This window comes from Equus przewalskii, chromosome 4 (genome assembly GCF_037783145.1).
Source record: "Equus przewalskii isolate Varuska chromosome 4, EquPr2, whole genome shotgun sequence".
Lineage (NCBI taxonomy): Eukaryota > Metazoa > Chordata > Mammalia > Perissodactyla > Equidae > Equus > Equus przewalskii.
This window is the reverse complement of record NC_091834.1, coordinates 36,665,608-36,674,385: the sequence shown is the minus strand read 5'-3', so window position 1 is coordinate 36,674,385 and position 8,778 is coordinate 36,665,608. Positions and strand designations below refer to the sequence as shown.

The window sequence follows — 8,778 nt, the reverse complement described above, 5'->3', positions numbered from 1 at the left end:
GCTGTTTTTTCATTACATGCAGTACTCCTGGACAATGAGTAAACTAAAATATATTCTTAAAATGATTGCTTCACAAATATTGCAAATGACAGGACAAGGAGCCTTCTTATTCCCCTAGTCTAGGAAATCAGAGAGTATTTAAAAAAAAAAAGAATCATTAACAATATTTCCTGAGGGAGAATATAGACTTCCAGCCTGTGCCAGAATTCCACATTACTACCCGAATTCAAAGACTAAGGGTGTGTTTTGCCCACACCCTACATTTTTGGGAACACAGGCCCTGCCATTATGTAAGGTCTACTGAGGAGGATAACATGACTCTTCTCTTCATGGGAGAGCCCTTATTCTGACCCATTATATATATATATATGTATATATATATTTTTTTCAATTCACCTCATCTGTTAGCCAAGTGACAGATTATCACCCAGATTAACACACATCAGTTTATCTCTACGACTGCCCGCTCCTGGAAATGGTAGCACTTATAAAGTCAGAAAAGTCTCTTGGAATGACCAGTATACTTGTTTCAATCACCTACAGAGCCATAAAATGGGAAGGATTCAGAACAGAGGAGTAGCTGGTTTTAAATACGATACAATATTTTCCTGGCAGACACTCCTGTGAGCCCAGCACACTACTGTATAGTATGCGCCTTTGTTGAGGCTTATATTTCCCACCTGTATTTCTTTTTCTTTTTCCAGCAACAGTCTGTCTTTGTGCCAACTCCTAAATAACCATAAATTTTGGTCTTATAAACCTTAATGAATGCTTGGCCAAGATGCTGTAACTATTGGCTTCTACATTGGAGCATAAATGGAAAGGAAAAAAAAAAGTGTGCACTGTGAAAAACTGGATAAAATGGAAAAAAGATCACAGCAAACTCAAAGTCGCAATTTGCCTTTAATGTGAAGGAGGCCTTGTTTTCACGGTGTGGCAGCTTTCAGGAGTTTTAATCTCAAAGTGGCTGATCAATTTAAGGTAAGTGGCAGGCATTTGGCCTGGTTCCCAGGCTTTGCTTTGCTGCTCTGAGTAAAGAAAGGATTCAGTCAGACACACAGACAACAGGCATCATCAGCGGCTCCCACATTCCAAGCATTTTAACACAGATTAGGTTGGCATGATTCTACTGTTTACTGAAATCTCCTAGGTGTTGCATTTTTCCTTCTCCTTGCCGCGGTTATCCAAGATGGTTTTCTCAGGTCAAGACCTTCATATGCCAAATAGCTTGCAGGGCTGTGAAGGGAAAAAGAAGAACGTGGGTCAAGACTTCTGATTAAAATGCTATTCCACTTGCTCACTGCAAAATATGAGCCTTCAGACAGCAGGTAATTGAGCGCTGAACTTTCTGCCTTAGGCGTACATTGAGACAGGAACTGCTTTACATGCATTCCTGAGGGGGAAAAACGAAGATAATTTCTTTAACAAGGACAAACTTAATTCAGCTAGAAATGCCCAACAAATTAACAGGGTGATTTGTAGTTATTTTCTCTTCAGATTTTATAAGCATGAGCCTTACACATATGTTGAGCAATACTGCAACCAATATAGTCCATTTTTCTAATTAACATTTTCACATTAAATATTCTTATTTTTTCAAAACAGTTAATAGTAAATGAGCTCAACAGATCCTTTACCACTATTTCATTTTCTTAGCAAAAGTGAATTTTCTTAATCCACTTGACCTATAACCTAAGTTAAATTAAATATGCATTCAATTGATCAGACCAAAAAGAATGTATGAGTGGTCTATTATGTGTTTTTGGCTGTACGAGGCTTTACGGAAATTTTGTATTTTTAAATATATTTCACAGTTTTTAAAGCTACTTTGTCTTACTTTAATATATTCAAGAACCTTTTTCCTTTCGTCATCCTCACAATAGATTTCCTCATGGTTTTATTTTTTGTCTAAGAATTTCATCAAAATAAACAAGGATTATGGATTTTTAAAAATAATTTTTCCAGCTATTTAACTTTTCAAAAGCAATGTCCAAATTATTATACCCAGAAATATCTTCTTAACATTTCATAAATTTATATTGACATATTTCTTCCAAAACTAACATTGTTGCAATCGACTAATTTATATTACCATTATGCATCCTGTCTGTAAGGGTTAGCTGAGAAACTAATGCGATTATATGCATTTATTTTATTTATTTATTTATTTATTTATTTATTTATTTTGAGGAAGATTAGCCCTGAGCTAACTATTGCCAATCCTCCTCTCTTTGCTGAGGAAGGCTGGCCCTGAGCTAACATCCGTGCTCATCTTCCTCTACTTTATACGTGGGATGCCTACCACAGCATGGCTTTTGCCAAGCGGTGCCATGTCCACACCTGGGATCCGAACCGGCGAACCCCGGGCCGCCGAGAAGCAGAACGTCTGAACTTAGCCACTGTGCCACCGGGACAGCCCCATATATGCATTTATTTTAATTTCAGTTATTATATATGCACTTGTGGTTTTTAAAAAATAATATATGCCTCCTCATTGATTGAAGAAGAAAAGGGGATACATGAAAAGCAGATAGCAGCCATCTTTCTGCTGCTGCTGGATGTGTCTTGTCAATATGTGATGCCTAGAACTGCAGCAGCCATCTTGCAACCATGAAGAGAGCTAGCCTGAGACCAAGCTGGCATGCTGAGGATGTCAGACAGGGAAGACGAGGAGAACATGGTTCTCAGTTATGTCATTGATCCACAGAATCAACAATCTTGGAACAATCCAACTTGGGACTTCTTCTTATGTGAGATAATGAATTCCCTTTCACTCATTCAACAGTATTTATTGAGCACCTACCATGTGGAATGTTCTAGGTGCACTGTTCCAGATGCTCAGAATATCTGAGTGAACAAAATACACAACAGCCCTGCCCTTGTGGAACTAACGTTCTAGTCGAGAGAGATAATGGGCTAAAAACATAAATAAGAAAATTCTACAGGATGTTAGGAAGTAGTAAGTGGGAAAAATATAAAAGCAGAGCATGGTAAAAAGGATCAGAGTGCTGGGATGGAGAAGATAGGTTTTGGTGGTGAATAAAGTTAGGGTTGGTCGGCCTCATTGAGGAAGTGAGATTTGAACAAACATTTGAAGGAAATGAAGAAGTTATTCTTTAAGCCAGTAGGAGGTAGGGTTTTGTTTTTTTTTTTTTTTTTTTTTGCTCTTCTATTGTTGAAAATCCTCTAAGTGAGAGGGGAAGGTGGAGAGAGAAGAAGAGATATGGAATATATCTGATGCCAGTTCCACTTTGGTTCTTACTAGTTCCCATGAGCCAAAATATTCTTTCCTTTGCTTGAGTTTGAGCTGGGTTTCTGTCACTTGCCACTTAAAGAGGACAGACTAATAAATTTTAAGTTGGTCACAAGTAAACTATCTGTGGTTCCATGGACAAGTCCAAATAGATAGTGGGCCATAATTCCATCCTCCATCCACACTGGAGGTATCTCAGCATCCATAAAAACATGACTTGGTAATCAAGAAAGTGTGGTATTGGTGAAAGAATACATAAATAAATCAATAGAACAGAATAGAAAGCCCAGACATAGACCCCCATAAATATATTTCCTTTAAGTAAAAAGCAAAGGCAATACAATGGAGCAAAGATAGTCTTTTCAACAATGATGCTGGAATAACTGGACATCCATGTGCAAAAAAAAGAATCTATACACTATAAAACTCCTATAAGATAACATGGGAGAAAACCTAGATGACCTTGGATATAGCAATGACTTTCTACATACAACACCAAAGGAATGATCCATGAAAAAAATAACAGATAAGCTGGACTTCATTAAAATTAAAAACTTCTGCTCTGCCAAAGACAATGTCAAGAAAATGAGAAGACCAGCCACATCTTGGAGAAAAGTTTTTGCAAAAGACATATCTGATAAGGAACTGTTATTCAAGATCTACAAAGAACTCTCAAAATTCAACAATAAGAAGACAACCCAATTAAAAAATGGGCCAAAGACCTCAACAGACACCTCACCAAAGAAGATATTCATATGGAAAATAAACATATGAAAAGATGTTTCACAACATATGTCATCAAGGAAATGCAAATTAAAACAACAAGATACCATTACCCATACATTATAATGGCTAAAATCTCAAACACTGACAACACCAAATGCTGGAGGAGATGTGGGGCAACAGGAACTTTCATTTGTTGGTGGGAATGCAAAATGGTACAGACACTTTGGAAGACAGTCTGGCAGTTTCTTACAAAACTGAACATAGTCTTGCCATGTGATCCAGCAATCACATTCCTTGGTATGTACCCAGAGTGAAAAACTTATGCCCAAACAAAAACATGTACATGGATGTTTATAGCAGCTTTATTCATAACTGCCAAAACTTGGAAGCCACCAAGGTGTCTTTCAGTGGGTGAATGGATAAATAAACTATGGTGCATTTAGTCAATGGAATATTATGCACCTCTAAAAAGAAATGAGCTATTAAGCTACAAAATGACACAAAGGAAACTTTAACACATATTACTAAGTGAAAGAAGTCAGTCTGAAAAGGCTACACACTGTATAATTCCAACTATATGACATTCTGGAAAAGGCTAAACTATGGAGTCAGTAAAAAGATCAGTGGTTGCCCGGAGTTGGGGGGAGATGAAGAGGTGGAACATAGGGGATTTTTAGGGCAGTGAATGTATGATACTGTAATGGTGGATAAATAACATTATTCACTTGTCAAAACCCCAAAAAGTGGACAAACACAAAGAGTGAGACCTAATGCAAACCATGAACTTTAGTTAATAATAATGTATCAATATCAGTTGTAACAAATGTACCACACCAACGCAAGATGTTAATAATAGGGGAAACTGGAGGAGAGAAGCAGGAGTATATGGGAATCTCTGTTCTTTTTGCACATTTTTATGTAAACCTAAAACTGCTTTAAAAAATAAAGTCTGGGTTTTTGTTTTTTTTTAAAAAAAAAGCACTAACCATAATAGGAAAGGTTGATCATTTGGACTTATTACACTTTAAAACTTCTGTTCGTCAAAAGACACCATTAAGAGAATGAAAAGGCAAGATGCAAAGTGGGAGAAGATATTTTACATATATAAATCGCACAAAGACCTCATATCTAGACTATATAAAGATCTCTTTTAAATCAATAAGAGAAAGACAGACACACTTTTTTTAAAGAAAATGTAAAAGTCATGAACAGATTTTTTTACAAAAGAAGATATCCAAACAACCAATGAACATGTAAAGGTGCTCCACATCATTAGTTATCAGGAAAACAAAACAAGATATCCTACACACACTCCAGAATGGCTGAAATTAAAAAGGTTGGCAGTACCAAGTGTTAATGAGGATATAGAGTACCATAAACTCATGCAATGCTGCAGGAGTATAAATTGGTAAAACTACTTTGGAAATGTTGTTGCCAGTAAAGTTAAGTACATGCCTACCTTGTGACTTCGCAATTCAACTCCTAGCTGTAAATCCAAAATAAATGCATACATATGTGCACAAAAAGATAATTACAAGAATATTCTTACTACATTAATCTTAATAGCACCAAACTAGAAGCAACCCAAATGTCCATTAATAATAAAATGGATGAATAAATTGTGGTATATATGCATAATGGAATACTATACAGCAATGATGAAAACTACTTCTATGTGTAACAACATGAATGAATCTCATATAACATTTAGCAACAAAAAGATTTCATACTATACAATCTCATTGAGTTAAAAACCAGGCAACTCTAATTTATGGTAAGAGAAATCTGTGTAGTGGTTACCTTTGGAGGATAGGAGCACAAAGTAGGCCTCTACAGCGGTGGTAATATTCAATATCTGACTTGATGTAATAACCAAACCATAAACTTAAGATTTGTGTATGCCCTTTTCAGTCCCTATGTTAAATTTAAATTAAATAAGTAAAACAAAAGATATATGGTTACCTAAGTCAACCAACCATAAATTAAAGCCATGAGCCATAAAAATCACTAAGTTACTTTTAATCCTGTCACTGCAATCAAGAGGGAATTATTTCTTCTACATAATCATTCAGATGGGGTCACTATTCTTGAGTCTTGGAACTAACATATAATGATCTCTAATTTCAAAGACTCCATGCTATCATTCCTAACTCTAAGATAAAAGGTGATAAAAGATAAAATCTCATACCAAGATTCACTCTTACTAAAGACAGTCCAATGTTCTTCCTGTGCCCAATAAATTATTAATAATAATGGCTAATATTTTAGGGGCCCTTACCGTGTGCCAGCACCATAATGACTGCTTGCATGCATTAACATCTTTAAGTCTCCCGTTAACCATAAGAGATAGATATTACTAAGCTACTTTACAGAAGAGAAAATAGGTTGAGAAAACTTAAAACATTTTCCCAAGGTCATTGCATCAGTCGTTATCCTTAGTTACATCTAAAAGAAACCAAAAGTTTGGTTTAAGCAAAAGAGAATGTATTAAAACGTCGTTAGATAACTCCCAGAATTGCCAGCATAGCTGGGTTGAGGACTGCAGTCGTGAACAATACCCCAAATCAAGTTATGGAAAATTAATGCCCAGCGCCAGACAGTGTGACCCACTCGCCACTGTGCCAGCCCTGGAATCCAGACATGGCCATCAGCAGAACTGCCACTGCTTTGCTGGAACTTGCTGTAAACTCTGTCACTGTTGCACCAGCAGAGATGACTCTTAGCATTGGCTGCACCAATCACATTAAGAGCACCAAATTCATGCCCTGGGGCAAAAAAGAATGACATGGGCACACTTCTCAAATCACAAGTCTGGGAGTGGCTGGCAGGGACTTAAACCCAGTCAGCTTGGCTCCAACACCCAGAGGTTCAACCACTATGGTAGGCTGCCTCCACATGGGTGACATAACTTTACCATTTTAAGGACCAGGTGAGGCAAGCAAGGATTAAAATGCTCAAAAACACTTCATGCCACCATATCATGTAGATCAGAAAGCTTCAACACTTTCTTGCTTGACTAATTTAGAAAGACAGAATAAAACTACTTGTATGCAAATTGGGCTTCTGAAATTACCAAGTGCTTTAATGAAGGCAAGCAGGGAGGAGCTGGTGAGACAACTCATCTGACAGCTCATCGAGAGCCATCACTGCACCATGTGGGGCCATGTGGCTGCATGCTGACTCTGGTGGTGGAAAGGCGAGCCACTTCTGAATCACCAAGACCACATCCTGCCCCTCCCTCGTTTTTTCCCCTGGAAGCTGTCCATCAGTCTTCTTGCTGAGATCTCCACCCGAAGCATGGGGCTCAGGTATTTGCAGTAAACATCTGTGAACCTAAGAAGTCCCATTTTCCAGGAACATTAGGTCCTGGTTCTTCCAGTGGTGTCTACGTGTGAAGTGACTAAGTGTGAACCTGAGGGTCTGTGCTTGAAGACTCAGGGCTCAATTCTGGTTGTTTGTTTATTTTTCACTGTGTTTTGGTGGGCACAAACCAGTATCTAACACCTCATAGACTTGCCTTCAACAAATGTTTCTAGCTTATTTAAACTGAGAGAAAATTCTTAAACACACAATGCCAGCTAGATAACAACTGGGGAGAAATGAGTTTTCTGAGAATTGTGTTATAGACACATATTCATTATAGCCAGACTAAGCAGGCATTTCATCCTGCTCTGATTCATCTTAGAAAAACGTGTGGTAGGCAATTCAAAATCTGTCCCCATTTACTTTCAAATAAAGAGTAAGAGGAAAGGTCAACTTTTTTTTTTTTTTGTAAAGCCAACTTAGTAAAATTAGTATCTGTTGGAGCTTTGTTTTGTTTGGTTTGGTTTGGTGTTTTTTTGGTTTGCATTGAAGACAGTAGTGGAAGTTAGAATTAGAAAGGCTGAGGTAGTCTGTATATGGAGGAATTTCAAAGTTCATACTGAGTCTGAACTTTATTCTGTAGGCAGGGAGTAATTCATAAAGGTTTTTATCTAATTTATTTTTAACAATTTTCAAGTCAAATGCAACAGACAGAAAAGTGTGGAAATCATATGTAAATTTAATTTTTAAAATGAAAATTTTAAAATTTGTGCCACCACCATTATGTCAAGAAATAGAATACTGCCAGCATCTCAGGAAGTTTCCTAGTGGTATTTTTTCAAATTATGAGAATAGAGACAAAGACACATGTGTTCAGTTTAACATGTCATTACCATCAAGGTCAAGAAGTCTAAGATCCACAGCACCCCAGAAGTCTCCTGAATTCACCTCCCCAATCACAACTCCCTTTCTCCCCACCTCCCAAGGTAATCACTACTCAAACATTTGGAATAATCATTTATTTCCTTGCTTTTCTTTATAGTCTTACCACCTAGGTAGGCATCCCTAAATAAAGTAGTTTTGTTTTGCCTTTTTTGAACTTTGTTTAAATGGAATCATACTTTATGTTTCCTTTGATGTTTTCCTTCTTTTACCCAACAGTATTCTTTTGAGAACCATACATGTTGATATTTGATTAATAGTCCATTCACTTCCTTTATTGTAAATACCCTATTGCATGAATATATCACAAGTTACCTACCCATGCTACAGTTGTTAGACATTTGAGTTGTTTCTGGGTTGGGGCTGTTACAAATAATGCTACGGCATATTTGTATTTGTGTGTGTGCATAAGAGAAAAAGAGATGGGGGAGAATTAGGCAGATCTATGTAGCAGTAGCGTGAAAGCTGAACTCAGATAGGGAGAGAAGAATCAGGGAATTCAGTTGGGAGGCTCAGGGATAAAAGCTCAAACATTGGAACTTGGTGATAAACAA

General features: G+C 37.1%; 1 long non-coding RNA gene across 1 annotated transcript in view; it reads right to left on the bottom strand.

The window, feature by feature from the left end:
* Positions 1–884: 884 nt before the first annotated feature.
* LOC139083021 (uncharacterized) overlaps positions 885–8,778 on the bottom strand; it is a 31,195-nt gene continuing 23,301 nt past the window's right edge. The window contains exon 2 of the long non-coding RNA XR_011539520.1: positions 885–1,236. This is a non-coding gene — a long non-coding RNA (uncharacterized lncRNA). The remainder of the gene's footprint in view (positions 1,237–8,778) is intronic.